At 40.9% G+C, this 15767-nt stretch overlaps 1 pseudogene across 2 annotated transcripts; it reads left to right on the plus strand.

The window, feature by feature from the left end:
* Nucleotides 1-434: 434 nt before the first annotated feature.
* Nucleotides 435-9805, plus strand: LOC149500664 (activity-regulated cytoskeleton associated protein 2 pseudogene; annotated as a pseudogene). 2 transcript variants are annotated; one of them, XR_016324801.1, is made up of 3 exons: nucleotides 435-2648; nucleotides 2932-8917; nucleotides 9732-9805. The product of XR_016324801.1 is annotated as an activity-regulated cytoskeleton associated protein 2 pseudogene, transcript variant X2 (transcript). The 2 variants fall into 2 exon arrangements; XR_016324800.1 differs by having other exon boundaries at nucleotides 435-8917.
* Nucleotides 9806-15767: the final 5962 nt, after the last annotated feature.

A 15767-nucleotide genomic window follows, 5' to 3' on the forward strand; every position in this document is an offset into this window, starting at 1 on the left:
TTATTTTAATTTATATTCATATTTTTATGAAAAATGATATTATGGAGTGAAATGAAATGAAGATGATTAATTTGAGACATTAATCAAATGGGATGAAATGAAATGAGATGAGATGATATGGAATGAAATATAATCTCAGTAAAATGGTGGTGGTCATTTACTAAGATCTCAGTGGACTTTTTGGAGGAAACCGAGAAGTTACGTACAGCGGCTTTGTTTAATTTTCCCACATTTGTGCACTTTCACAGATATTAAACAGTTAATAAACCACTATTATTACACATTTAAACCCGAAGAAACACTAAATAGACAAATTAAAACAAATCACACAACTTCACACCTCGCGTTCCCGCCAAAAAGTCATTATTCCTACATAAACTGTAGCTTCAAGGGGATAGTTTGCAGTTCTTATTGAATATACATTATTATATACGGTTTATACATTAAATAACGTTAATGTTGTTACTGTTAGTATTTTAGTTTAAGTACTGCCGAAGCAAGTACTGTTGTTACTGTTGGAGAAACAATTTTGTTTTGTAATGTAATACCGAAATACTTTACGAGATGGCGTTACAAAAAATCCCTTCCCAAAACTATAAAACCGTTGTGATTGTCTACGAATAATAAATAATATAATAACTAATATTTATTCGTAGGTGATTGTTTAAGATGCTATGAATATTTCGGTTTTGATTTCATCAAAATAACTTGAACTTTACTATTGAATTCCGAAGAAAATTCTAATTAAGGCTGAGTTAAGTTCAGCTTTTTATTTAAGCCTCTTACTGTAGTTTTTAAATTACATTTATGCGGATTGATGTTTCAAGGCTTTCAGATTTTAATTTTAAATTCTGAAATAATTAAGAACAGCGTCATCTACCCTTCAGATTTGAAACAAAATTTAATTCGGTTTAAATTTGTAAAAGTTGATGTTGATTATTATTACACTGTAACGCAGCGTTCCGTTTCGCGGGGCAACAGCAGCCAAAGGGAATGTGACTCAGGTCCGTGCCGCGACGACCCACCCCCCGCTACCCGCGCCCGCGCATCTGTTGCATCATTCGCACCCCCAATTAGTGCGCGCCAGACTTTGAAGCGGAATACACGCGTCCCCGGTCGATACCGGAACTGACAACCCGAGAGTCTCATGCCAGTCGGGCACCTAACATTAAACTGGCAGCCCAAGCGCGGGCCCTTTAACTAGTATTTCGGAGTGAATCTACGTAATTACGACACGTACTCGTCGTCAGTCACGGCGTCAATCCGATTTTCAAGACGTTGAAGAAGAAATTGGTTCAACCGCGGGACCGACGCCAACATTTACCGCAAACAACATGGCGTCATTACAAGAAAGTCAAATGGCAGCATTCGAACGCCTACTCGACCGAGTTTTTGAGCATAAAACTCAACTCGAATCATCAGCAACACCGACGTCGGAGCCGACATCGCCGCCTTCCTCGACGCCCGCTCACCATTCTGGGAACTTCGCGTCATGCACGGCGCGGTTCAGCGGAGCGCCCGGCGACTCACTCGACGGTTTCCTTGACGCGGTCGAATCATACAAAGATTGTGCTGACGTAGGACACGCCATCGCGTTACGAGGACTCTCGATGTTACTAACCGGAAATGCAGCCGTGTGGTGGCAAGGCGTTAAAGCTAGCATCACTTCCTGGGACGACGCTTTATCATCGTTACGAAGCGCTTTCGGTGATTGCAGACCGCCCCATCGAGTCTACTTAGAGCTCTTCAAAATGTCGCAAGGACAAAGAGAGAAGACGGAGATCTTCGTTGCCAGAGCACGAGCCCTACTAGCTCGACTCCCACCTGGTGACCTTAGTGAGAAAGTTCAAATTGATATGCTTTACGGCCTTCTACACCGTCGTGTTCGTAAAAGATTAAGAAGAGACGAAATAACTTCATACGACACGTTATTAAAGAAAACGCGCCATATCGAGGACTCCATCTACGAGACCAGTCCGCCTGAATTTATTCATCATCCTTAGCGAGCGACGCCACGTTCATCGGGTAGTACCGTAGGCGAAGTTCCCGCCGGTACTTCGACTTCGCAGCATACATACGCGCGGATGACGCCGCGGAAAATATTCAACTCGGGCGCCGGTGGCGGCCCGCCACGCGACGACAGCGCTGCGCCGAGCACCGTTCGAGTCCCCGCGCCTCGCTACACGAACACTGATAATGTATCATCTACGTCGATTGTTAAAAGACTGTTCTGTGTTTATTGCAAAAAGTACGGACATATTCGTGATGAGTGTTTAAAATTAGCGTCAAAAACGAAATTCGACAACGAAAATACGCAAGCTGTATCCTCGTGTTACGGGTGTGGTACCAAAGGTGTTACTCGGTCTCAGTGTACAAAGTGTAACGCAAGTTATTACGCCGTCGACGCTGCACGGACCCGATCAGTCACATCCGATTTACCTATTGGTAAAGTAAATACACAGCTGTCAAGTTCAGTGAACTCTATTCATCGCGACAGCTCGTTGCATACAGCTTGCACTTCAAACACCGTAAAGTCGTCCATTTATATTAATAATCGTAAACAATGTTTTGTTGATAATGAAAATAATTATTATCCTACCGATTTTAAGGCGATTCTTCCTCCGCGCTTTTTCGGTACTGATAACAAGGTTAGACTTCAAAATTATTCTAGACTTAATCATAATATAAACAATAATATTAGTTCTAGGAATGGGCCCCTGATGCGTTACTCGAGTGGTACCGAACCAAAACATAGTTATTCCGAGGTACCAAGTGGCCGCGATAGGGTGACCATGATGAACGAAAATAGGGTGACCATGGAAAACGTCGGACATTTTTCGACGATTAATTCTAATGTGAAAAGTGTTGCCCAGAATAACTCTACTGAGCACCAGGTTAGGTTAAGACCAATTTTAAGTGTTCAAATTTTAGGTATACGAGGTAATGCTTTGTTGGATACGGGAGCTAAGAGTAGCGTTGCCGGTGCGTTGCTTTATGAATTGCTGTTAAAGCATAACCATCCGTGTGAGGAAACCAGGCGTCGGGTGAGGCTTGCAGACGGTTCTGCGCGCACCCGCCGAGTTTTGCTCACTACTCTAGAAGTAAGGATAAGTCCCGAAAGGTCAGTAACCCTTGAATTTACTGTTTTTCCAGATGCTCAAAATAATGACTGCTTGGCATGGATTTTTTGGTGGCGGCAGGTATTGTGCTTGACTTTGCTTCATCCACTTGGCATTTTTCGGGAAAACGGGTTACCTATCCAATTGAATATGAGTGCCATAAGCCATGCATGTTTGCTTCTACTGCTGACTTCCTGCGTGATGATAAGGGTTCTATGCTTGGCTCCGATGAACGGCAGCAGCTATCACATTTATTGCAGCAGAATGGAGACATCTTTAGGGTGGGGGGAGCCCCAACCCTTTACGCCGAGCACCACATTGATACCGGTGATCATCCGCCTATATCGGTACCGCCGTATAGGCTCACTCCTGTGCTTCAACAGCGAGGAGAGGTTCTCGCAATCGATTTGTTCGGGCCACTGCCAGAAGGAGAGCAGGGGGAGCGATGGGTACTCCTGGTAGAGGATGTAGCTACAAGATGGGTAGAACTCTACGCACTTGTTGATGCCACCGCCGTGGCTTGCTCCCGAGTCCTACTGGAAGAGTATTTCCTTCGTTATGGCTTGCTTATGCGTCTAGGGGTGTAACACGTAAGTTCATGCCACGACGGGATGGCCCGTATCGCGTAGTAAAAATAGTTAGTCCTACAACGTACTTCATAGCAGACTTGTCAAACAATGTCATCGGCAAGTATCACACCGCGGATTTAACCCACTCTCCGTCAAATTCAAGTACGGATCCAATTATGCCAAAGAGGCAGAGAGGAAGGCCGCGTCTTCAGACTAACAGTCCCAAGTTGGACTCGGGACGCGTTCCCAACTTGGAGGGGGAGTATGTAACGCAACGTTCCGTTTCGCGGGGCAACAGCAGCCAAAGAGAATGTAACTCAGGTCCGTGCCGCGACGACCCACCCCGCGCTACCCGCGCCCGCGCATCTGTTGCATCATTCGCACCCCCAATTAGTGCGCGCCAGACTTTGAAGCGGAATACACGCGTCCCCGGTCGATACCGGAACTGACAACCCGAGAGTCTCATGCCAGTCGGGCACCTAACATTAAAACACTAATTAATTGAGCGTTTCATTAGCTTTTAAGCTGAGTGACTATTTATAATTTATTTTTATTAAGTAATAAATGAGCAAAAAATAATACTTAACAAAAAGATATGAAATCCGAACAAAAACAGTTTCACTGTAAAAAATTGCGCCAAGTCCACGTTTATAAAACTCATCTCAATAACATTTGCACTTTACAAAAAAAAGAAGACTTCAATAGCTTTCATTCTCTACAAAAATATGTGAAATACAAAAAAATACCAAGAAACCGTCATAAAGATGAAAAAATTAAAAAAAAATTGTTGAAAATTTAAAAATAAAAAAATAAAAATTTTATCGTACTTGGCGCGCGTCATTGAGTACCCCAAAATTTTTCGGAAGAATTTCAACCCGAGAAAAAAACCATTTTGCTTTAATATACAGTGAAAGCTGAAAAAGTTACCCAGGTTGTCTTTTTCGCTCTTGTTAGCGTTTTATGAGAAATTGAGACAGAACTACGGTAATTTTCAACAGCTCTCACTATATACCTATGGGCTATTATATGCCAAATCGACCACTTTTGCGTTCGACCCCTTTAGATTCAGCTGAAACTTTGTTATTCTTTTCTACCCTTTGAAAAACATCTTTGAGAATTTTTTCAAATGTTTTGAAGCCAACGTATACATACGTATCGACTCGTAAGTAGCTTGTATTTGTATAAGCGAACACGAGAGGGTGTTAAGTTCAAGTCATAAAAGATGAGTGGGAAATGAAAAAAATTCAAATAACATACGTATGAGATGTCGATTTTACTTAACTTTTGTAAAACTTATTATGAAATAATAATTCATTAATTACATTTATGCATTTCATAGGTTGACCTACTTATAAATTTCTAAACATTGAAAGGATGTTCATTTATCCTGAAAAATTTGGGGTACTCAATGACGCGCGCCAAGTACGATAAAAATTTTATTTTTTTATTTTTAAATTTTCAACAATTTTTTTTTAATTTTTTCATCTTTATGACGGTTTCTTGGTATTTTTTTGTATTTCACATATTTTTGTAGAGAATGAAAGCTATTGAAGTCTTCTTTTTTTTGTAAAGTGCAAATGTTATTGAGATGAGTTTTATAAACGTGGACTTGGCGCAATTTTTTACAGTGAAACTGTTTTTGTTCGGATTGTTAAACAACGCTTACAGAATCGCACGGCTGATTCTTTCTTGAATATACCATGATGCGCGATGAAATAGTGTTTTGAATCTAGTCTGAAGTCTAATTTGGTCATGTGACCCAATTTTTCATATTCATCCATGAATTCTATGTATTTCTGAGCAAACAATGGATTGCTTCCCATTTTGCGTTCGAGCGCCTTGAAACGCTGAAGAGCAATTTCTTGTGAATCGCCTAATGCAGACCGGTCTGATAAGAGTGGCAATCGTACCATATATTTACCATCTGGTGTTCTTACCGTGGTTGTCTGATATAATTCTTCACATTCCTTGTGGACTGGATGCTCAACCTTTTCCATAGGTGGCTCCTCTGATTTCCAAAATCTCTGAACTGCCTCTTCTAGGCGGGTGACTTGAACACCATAATATTGAACTGATGTAGGTATTTTACCATTGTTGGAAGTAATCTGCTTCCTTCTGGACTGATGAGTTGACTCGTTCTGATGAGTAGCCACTGGTCCCATGATGACGTGGCCAAAGCATGTGACATATGCAGCTGCTCCCGAAGGCAAAGATATTTTTGTACCATCAAACACATAATTCAAAATATCTGTTCCCAATATTAATTCTATTTCTTGATTCATTCTACGAGAATTATCTGCTAAATGAATATTATTATACTGACATGACCGTAAATCCTTTTGATTGATCTGATATGAAGACAGCTCCGTTGTGAGTGTATATACAATAATTGCATTGGTACTGATGATTGGTAACGGCTTATTGGTAGGCCTGATGACTATTTTAGCTGTTTGATTAGGCTGTCTGACTGATTGATTCCCGATACCGTAAATTTTATATGAATTGGACTGTCGATACAAATTTAATTTACTGACTAATGAATCCTTAATTACTGAGACACTAGCTCCAGTGTCTAATAAGGCTCTGATTTGGATATAATTACCATGACTATTTTTAATACTGATATAGGCTGTGGGACACAGTCCTCCCGTGACGCCATTAGTATCGACAGTCGCCGTATCTCATTCTGAACGTGGGGGTGAGCTCCGCATGCCATACCGCAATTCCTCATACATTGCGTTGGCTAAACGCACCCGCTGGCCTGGTTGTCTAGACCTTGGCGGGCTGAACTGAACTGGTGAACCACAAACCCTTGGGAGACGTGGCTCGGGTCTGATCCTCGTGACTTGATTGCCTGATCTGTACCAGTAGTCTTCCGGGACTGATATAACCTGTTCTGACCACTACCGGTAGATGATTGACCTTTCTTTTGTGAGTCTTGGAAACACAACAAGGTATTGTGTGTCTCGGTGTTACAATATTTACACCAACCCTTGTGTGAACAGCTCTTCCCCGGATGTAATCGGAGGCATAATTCACATAGTTGTTTCTTGGCTGCCCACACCCTGCGTTTATATGGGTGCAGCTCAAGGAACTCCCTACACTTGGATAGGCTGTGTTCTAAATTACAAAATGAACACTTCACTTGGTAATTTCCGGTCTTGGACTGAGTGGACTGATACTGACTGGTCGAGGCCACTGGAGGTTCTGAACCACGGTGTGGTGACTGACCCGACACCGTTGACTGAAGTCTGCACTGTTCATCCAGCAGCTGCATCAGCTGCTCGAAGATGGGCAGGCCGTCTTGCGCCTTGCCATACCGCTCCTCGAACGTCTGACGCAATCTAAATGGTAATTTTTTTAGTACTATGAAGACTAAAAGGTATGACCATTGAATAACGGGTAGTGCTGAGTGAGGGCCTGAATACTTTCTCTGTGGGTCGTACAGATCCCTTCTGAGGTCTGATACAGGTGTAACTGCAGGCAAACTGATGATACGCTCCAGGTAGGTATCTGTGAGCGCCCGAGAGTTGTCATACCTGGCCTTAAGTAATTGCCAGGCACCCTGATAATTGCTGCCGTCCATGGGCAGATGACCAATTACCATCAACGCTGCACCTCGGAGTGAGGTCCGGAGGTAATAATGTTTTTCTGACTCTGATAATGTTGGCTGACTGTCCACCAACGACTGAAACAAGTCTCTGAAACTAAGCCATTCTAGGCTATTACCACTGAACTCAGGCAACTTAATGGCTGGCAGCTGGACCTTCAGCTGGTTTGAAACTGGTGAACGCGTCGGTGAGGCTGGTGAAACCATTAATTCGTCTATTTTAAGTGACATTGCACTCACCTCGCTGAACTGAGTTTGAATAGCCTCTAGCTCCACCGCAAATTCGGACTCGTTGAACTCCGCGTTGTTAGTAATAATTACCTCGTAACACTCCAACAGGTGAGGGAAGTATGTACTGAACTGTCGCTGGGCAGCGGCTGTGGCTGATGAAGGTTTGACATCTTGAACCGATTTAAACGCGTTAGTCAATATCGCGTAACGCGACTGAAACTGAGCCTTAGCCTTCAATACCCCCTTAGAAGACATTATTTATATAATTTAAAAACTGATAACTGATCTAGTAATAACTGAAAAATGCACTACAGTGTACCTAAACTGATTTAAAAAGTACACGATAAATTACTGGTATTATTTATAAAATATTATTAATTAGGTACATTACGTATCACGTATAATACTGATTCACTGATCACTGATTTGCTTGCGCCGATGCGTTGGTACTCGGTGACTTGAGCCGGGCGCCGGCCGCATGCCGGTTTGACCGCTTCGTCCTTGAGAGCGCCACGTGCGCCGCGATGTGACGTTGCCGTGCCGTCGATAAATTGTGATCTTGACTGAATAAACTGATTTTCTAATTTAGTTTTCACTTTGCTTGACTTAGCTGAATTCTCGTGCTAGTTCTCTCCCTTCATGAGCCACCAAAAAATGTTGAATATGGCGGTCGAATGAGCGTGGTTACTGATTTTCATGGGCCACCAGACGGGCTCGGCTGGATCGCATGCAGCGTACTGATAGTCTAAGTATTAAAAGCACTGACTTCTTATGAACAATTGTATTTGGTCTGAATTAGAACATTTAATTATATTCAAGTCTGATTGAAGAGTACTGAAGACGCGTCCGTTCGCGTGAGAGGCGCTTGGGCAGAGAGCGAACAGAGTAGTGAATGACAAAACTGAACATTAACATAGATTATTACGGCTTCGTACTGATCTAATACAGATAAACAATTTCGTTTTTACAGAGTAATAATTACGTGTGAATTTGCGTGAACAATATTACGGTTTTACATAACAATAAAACCGATATTATGTGCCGAGAAGGAAAACATACAGCATTGTATTATAAGAAGAAGCAGTGTGTACTTAGCTTAAATTCCTTGTCTATGTCCAACCATAGACAGTCAATTTAGTTCCATCTTTAGCCGCTAGGTGCTGCCAGCAAGTATAAAGGAAGCGCAGCCATCTTTGATCTTCATAGTCTTCACCAGGAAGAACTTCCTGCAATGCTGTATGTTTTCCTTCTCGGCACATAATATCGGTTTTATTGTTATGTAAAACCGTAATATTGATGTGCCTTTGGAAAACATACAGCATTGTATTATGAAGACGTGTTTGTTATCTGCTGGTGAAATTATTAAGCACAACGCTATGATGAAATAGGTAAAGCCATAATAAAATTATGAAGCGCAATGATAATGTTCATAATTTATATAATTATTAAATCGAAAAAACACAGCTGTTAACTTTCATGTTAATTGAATAATTAAAATGAGTAAATGATGAGTAAATGTTTTGAAAAAAAAGAATCGTGAGGATCTTTAGGAAGCTCTATTATTCGGCAATAATTATTGTAAAAGTTTGGATGATTTGCAATTGCCTCTAGAAAGTATTTCGTCTATTGGTTCATTATCAATCCATCTCAGAGGCTACTGCTGATCTACAACTTCTTAGAGATGGGTTGATGCCACTACCTCGTAAGGTTGAACGAAGACCAGTTTCCAGTTACAGTACGGTATGCCGCTTTTGTGACAACACACATAGTTAGAAAAAAGTCCTTACGAATCTTACTGGGCATGTCTTTAGTTTCATGTTTAGAAAGCGCTTATGCAGATTATTGACGAAAATGGATTTCAATTTTAGACCCAAAGACTGGTATCAGAAAGATGTTTTTCTCTGTTATCAAAGAAACTGTCTTTAGAAATGTTGAGCAAAGTAAGGTTATTAACTCTGCGTCCAGTAGCCAGCAACATGGTTGTTGGTGTCCTTCAAGCTACCTTGAGGCGTGATCTGGTGGTTGGGTTTGAAGAAAACCAATTTAGAACTATTCTCGGATCTCATGTGAATGGGACTATACTTAGTAAAGTTGTAATAAGTAGTTGAATTTTGTTTAGTTATTCCGATGGCTTTTTTAGAATAGCAATTTTTATTAGAGAGCTTGAGAATGTTTGCTGTCCTACATGTATGTTGTCCACAGAAAGTCGACAGCGCTGCTTTATGCAGAAGGATTGTTTTACAGGCAAAATTTTCTTTTTGGAAAAGAAAAAAGAATTTGGCAACATCTGCAGACTTAGGATCAATTTTAAAACTGTAGCACCATATGCACCATCTTCTAGTTGCTGGTAAGTATGCTGGCAAAGTGGATTGACACCAGCTAATTTTCAATAAATCTTCTCCTGTGTAGACCAGTCTATTATTTGTACAACCTCCCCCCCCCCCCCCGTTTCTAAGCTTTCAGGGTCAATGTTTACCCTGTGGAGGAGGCAGGTTTTGGATTTCGTGCGAGTTATCTAGCGTTCGGGATCTAAGGGCTTGGAAACCCAAATGCTTTCGCTCAGTCTGGAAACACTACCAGGTAGGTTCCCTAGACACTGTTGAAGTGAGTCAGTACTCTGGGGAAAAGGTTGAGAGGAGGAATTCTCCATGCTAGTTGCATCCTCTACGGTCTGCTGAAGGTATCCAATCTTGGTCGGCGAATGGGTTTATATCCGGATGACCCCACTTTCGAAAAACTTTTGTGGTCACTTGTGGTAAAAAGTGCCATTTCGCAGGTTGATTTCCTCGTGATAACCTATCGGCTACGATGTTGTACCTCCCCGAGAGATTATAAGCTGACAGTTATCTTGAACTTATCGCTTAGTTTAAAAATCGAAAGGTCAACCGCTAGTGAAATACTTTCAGATTCATTTTGATTGTCACTACCATTGCAAATAGCTCTTTTGTGGTTGAGCCGTTTCAGTTGTTGAGCTGACCATAGACAGGACGTTAATATTTTGTCTAATTGTAACCCCTACCCATATCCGAAGCTTCCGTTGCCAGGAAATGGTTGGTTTTGTGTCTCGGCAATGTTTGACATGTGGCTCCGCGTCAGGACTGCATTTGTAACCCGTACACATGTCTGAAGCTTCCGTTGCCAGGAAATGGTTGGTTTTGTGTATCGGCAATGTCTGACATGTGGCTCCGCGTCAGCACTGCATTTAATTGTTGACACATGCAGAATGGCCTGTTTTTTACGGGGGTGTTTTTTCTTGAAACTTCGCAAGAAAATTTGCAAGTTAACATAGAGTGATGTAATTCCGTCAGAGTTTGAGCTAGAATGTTGTTGAGTGGCCACTTTATTTCTCGCAATTTTTCATCGAATCCCTAGCCATGTCATCTCTTGAACCAGTGTACTAATTGATTTTTTGTAAGGCTGACTTGGCAGCCCAAATAATCAAAGAGCTTCACAGCTTATGTGGCCTGAAGACTCAACTTGGACTTTTTTTTTTTTTTTTTTGATGGACCAGGAGGGACTTGCGTAGGTGGGATAACACTCAACATCCCTTTGCACGCAATGTTTCCGTGACTGAGCATGCTATGCAAGCAAAAAAGGTGTTTTTGTCTTCAAGGACCAAGAGAAAGTCGCGTAGGTACATTACATTTGACTTCCCTATGTACGCAAGGTCTCCGCGACCGAGCATGCTATGGGAACAAAAACGTTTATTTGTCTTGGTGAAACAAGATTAAGTCGTGTAGGTAAGCTAGCACTCTACTTTGCACGCAATGTCTCCGCGACCGAGCGACCGAGCACCCTACATAATGGAAATTGACATGCCAGCCCAGATAATCCAAAATCTTCACGGCTTCTGCAGCCTGAAGTTTCAACTTGGATTTGTCTTGGTCGACCAAAAGGAAGTCGTCTAGGTAGACCAGCACTCGAGTTCCTTTTGCACGCAAGGTCTCTGCGACCCAGCATGTTATGGAAGCAAAAAAGTTTAATCCAAAAGCTTCACAGCTTCTGCAGCCCGAAGTTTCAACTTGGATTTGTCTTGGTCGACCAAAAGGAAGTCGTCTAGTAGACACTAGCACTCGAGTTCCCTTTGCACGCAAGGTCTCTGCGACCCGCATGTTATAGAAGCAAAAAGGTGTGGCTCTGAAGCCAGACCGAAGGGTAGGCATGTCATTTCATACTAACTCATAAGAAGGTACCGATTCCTTCCTGAAGGTACTGATCCTCAAGAAGTATCGACGAAATTTTGCGACCTATACTAGAAAAATATTCCTGAGAAATGTTCAATTTTATCATCCAGTCCCCTGGGTGGGGAAAGTTTGGTACCGAGGTGTCCGAAAACAGTTAGGTGTTTTATCTTTACGACCTTGTTCGACTCTCGAAAATCGAAAATTGGACGCATTGATCCGTCGCTTTTCTTCCGCAGAAAAAGCAATTTTTTTTTTTTCTTTTTTTACGGTATTTGGTAATCATACATGGTTTACAAATTATTACAATTTTGGTGGCACTCAGTGCCTCCCGTCGGTGTCTTCAATTGCCCCCTCTGGATTGTGCCAGATGTTACAGACTATAATTGTTTATCATGTTTGGCTTGCCTTTTGTACGAGGTTGTGACAAATAGGATTGTAGCCCTCCGAGGGACTGAATAGATTTCAATTTAGTATTATCAAACAAAAATTCCTCAATGAGTGGTGCGTTGGCAACAGGATACTTTGTTAGAGATCACGGAAATTAAACTTTGACGTCTTATTTTTATCCATACGGCCCTTTTTTCCGCATACAATTTAAGACGCTTTTACGGATAACTTGTACGACGATTTGCCAAAGTTTTCAGTAATTATGTTACAAAGATTATTAGTTTAAATCTGTTGTGTTTTTGTCAAAATTTCCGTATTGACGAGATCAATTTGTTTACAACAATTTTCGTTACATTCAATTGTTACACACAGTTGATGCATTATTAGATTTACAACGTCACTGACCTGGTGGGATAACGAGCCGATTCGAAGATCGACCGTTACCTTTGAATCCCGTCGTTTCTTACGCAGAGACTCCTTTTGTTCTTTTTCGCTTGACGAGCTGTTCGAACGCGAGGCGTCTCCATCGCGTCTCGTCTGGACATCTTCCCTCTCGGAAATTATGGAGCTTGACTCAACATCACCTCCAACAGATGACGCGTGATTTATGGCGTCCGATGATAGGATTGGTAAATAATACTCGTAATGATTGCAAAATAACACTCATAGAAACACAAAATAAATATTTTTTGCAATTAATAAGAAGTCGAATAAATATTTGTGGATTTGCGACTTCACAGTACGAAAGTACACAACGCTATGTAGATCAAAGATGGCTGCGCTTCCTTTATACTTGCTGGCAGCACCTAGCGGCTAAAGATGGAACTAAATTGACTGTCTATGGTTGGACATAGACAAGGAATTTAAGCTAAGTACACACTGCTTCTTCTTATAATACAATGCTGTATGTTTTCCAAAGGCACATCAATATAAAATTAAAAAGGCACTTCAGAATTGTCAATAGTGTTAATAAACTTTAATGAAATGTCTAAATCTTAAACAATAATAAAATGCTTTAATCTAACAATAAGTACGAAACCATAAAAAAAGTCCCAAATAAAATAGTAAAAATCACATAACTGGTATCCCCAACTAAGTACCTGTCATGGCGGGTACTCTCTTACGAACATTGTTTAATGGTATCAAAACCCTCTGATTCTTCTGTTCTGCTTCACAAAACTTCTTCACCTTCAATATGATTTCTCGACAACTCTCGACGACTCTTTTTACAATTTGAAGCATCGTAAATAACAGTTTAAATACGACAAATGAATAAAAAACACAATGATAACGAACACAACAACAGTACTTGACAGTAGCTGATAACGACAAACATGGCCGACCTGTGATATTAGTTCCATTTATCGCCATGGAACTTATTTCGTGAGACGAACTTTACGTAGCAGATGCGACAGCTCTTTTTCACTTAGTTCGAATTGTTCCATTTTGGCGCTAGTGTAGTCTTTTTTTTAATTTTTATTCTACTTAAACGTCTATGGGCTACAGTAACCACTTAACACCAGGTGGGCTGTGAGCTCGTCCACCCATCTAAGCAATTCTGCCAGTCAAGTTGTAACGATAATGGTTACACCCACCGGTAGCCGCAGTGGAGAGAATGAAAATCTTAATTTACCTCAGGGCGCCTTATAAAAAAAATAAAAGTTGAACTGCAGTCTCACAACAATTAACGTATATTAACTAAAAACGAAATTGTTATTTTTATTTAATTCCGAGCATTTTCATATTTATCTACCTTTTAAACCTTCTCTGGACTTCCACCAATAATTCAAGACCAAAATTAGCCAAATCGGTCCAGCCGTTCTCGAGTTTTAGCGAGACTAACGAACAGCAGTTCTTTTTTATATATAGTAAAAATTACACCAATATACCATACAAGTTATTAGTTCGGTTTTCAATAAAAGAAAATAGTTTGAAAAATGTCTCTAGATGTTAACGAACATGTAAGATTCGACTGATTCGAAGAACGACTGTAAGATTGATAAAAATTTCCTCCATGAATTTTTTTATCTGAAATAAAAAGATTAAAAAAATGTCATAACGGAAATAGTTCCTTTGAAAGGCGGATTAGTAGTGTGTTTGTAAACTTTAAAAAGGGTATCCATAAATTTCTTCATGAATGGTTCTCAAAAAACCGCTGCGAGTCTCTTCTTGGATTCCAATCACCAACGCAGCACTTCAGCCCATTGATGCAGTACACATTGTATCAAACTATGAGGAAGATGTTGATATTTTGGTTCCCCAATATACCAAACTTAATAGACGCAAAAACGTGGGCGGGCGGCAGGGAGTACATGGTTGGTCACGTGGGACCCACTTCGATGGTAGCGCCAAAACGGAACATTTGGAACTAAGCTGTCACACCCCTGCATTATTTTTAGAGAAGAGTGTTTCCGTTGTTTTGTAGCAAAGCAACCGGTTGCATTTGTTTCTCAAACCTGTTGCGTCAATAGGTTGCTTTTGCAACATAAAAAATGTCGAATTGCAACGAGTACGTACAAATTGCTTGAGCTTCTTGGGAATACTACCGGTTTGCTGCACTTGATATTTTATCAATTTATCAGTGGCCATTCAACTCCTCTTAAAATAAGCTACTATATTTTTAACTTTTTCTAACATGTCCCTTAACAACTTTTAATGCGTCCTCACCTACGAAATTTAAGGTATGGGCATAGCACCCAAAACGCTTCCATCTTGTTAAATGAATTGCATATACAATATTATTAGCATTATCAGTTATTGCTAATATTGCTTTTCCTGTCAAACCCCAGGTTTCAACCATACTTTTCAAAAACAGAGCCATTAGTTCCCCTGTATGTCTTTCGCTTTAATGAGCACACTCTAAAATTACTAATTTGAATTCTAACTCCGATGTAGTGTAGTGTATGATTATTACTATATAACCGTAATTTATAGATGATGTCCATGTATTAGTTGTGAGTCATACACTTTAAGGTTCTCGCTGCACTACTTCCATTATCTTCTCCCTGCAGGCAGAGTAAGCAGTTGGTATCAAACTGGCTGATATGGTTTTTCGGCTAGGTGGTTTATACGAAGGATTTAAAGCGTTGGTATGTTTTAAAAATCCTTTATCCTCTACTATAACTAAACGGCTGATAATCCCAAAAGAAGAGATGTAACAATGCTGATCTGTTTACTTTCATGTGCGTCTGTTTTTTTTAAAATATAAGTCGCCATTGTTCTTTGTCGTTTTTGAACTGTAGAAGCAGAGCTAAGAACTTCAGGAGTTGTCGCGGTAGATGTTATAATCGCAGCTGAAGTCGTCGTGGCCTAAAGGATAAGACATCCGGTGCATTCGTGTGTAGCGATGCACCGGTGTTCGAATCCCGCAGGCGGGTACCAATTTTTCTAATGAAATATGTACTCAACAAATGTTCACGATTGACTTCCACGGTGAAGGAATAACATCGTGTAATAAAAATCAAACCCGCAGAATTATAATTTGCGTAATCACTGGTGGTAGGACCTCTTGGGAGTCCGCACGGGTAGGTACCACCACCCCGCCTATTTCCGCCGTGAAGCAGTAATGCGTTTCGGTTCGAAGGGTGGAGTAGCCGTTGTAACTATACTGAGACCTTAGAACTTATATCTCAAGGTGGGTGGCGCATTTACGTTGTAGATGTCTATG

The sequence above is a fragment of the Bombyx mandarina genome, chromosome 20 (genome assembly GCF_030267445.1).
Source record: "Bombyx mandarina strain Sakado chromosome 20, ASM3026744v2".
NCBI classification, from domain to species: domain Eukaryota; kingdom Metazoa; phylum Arthropoda; class Insecta; order Lepidoptera; family Bombycidae; genus Bombyx; species Bombyx mandarina.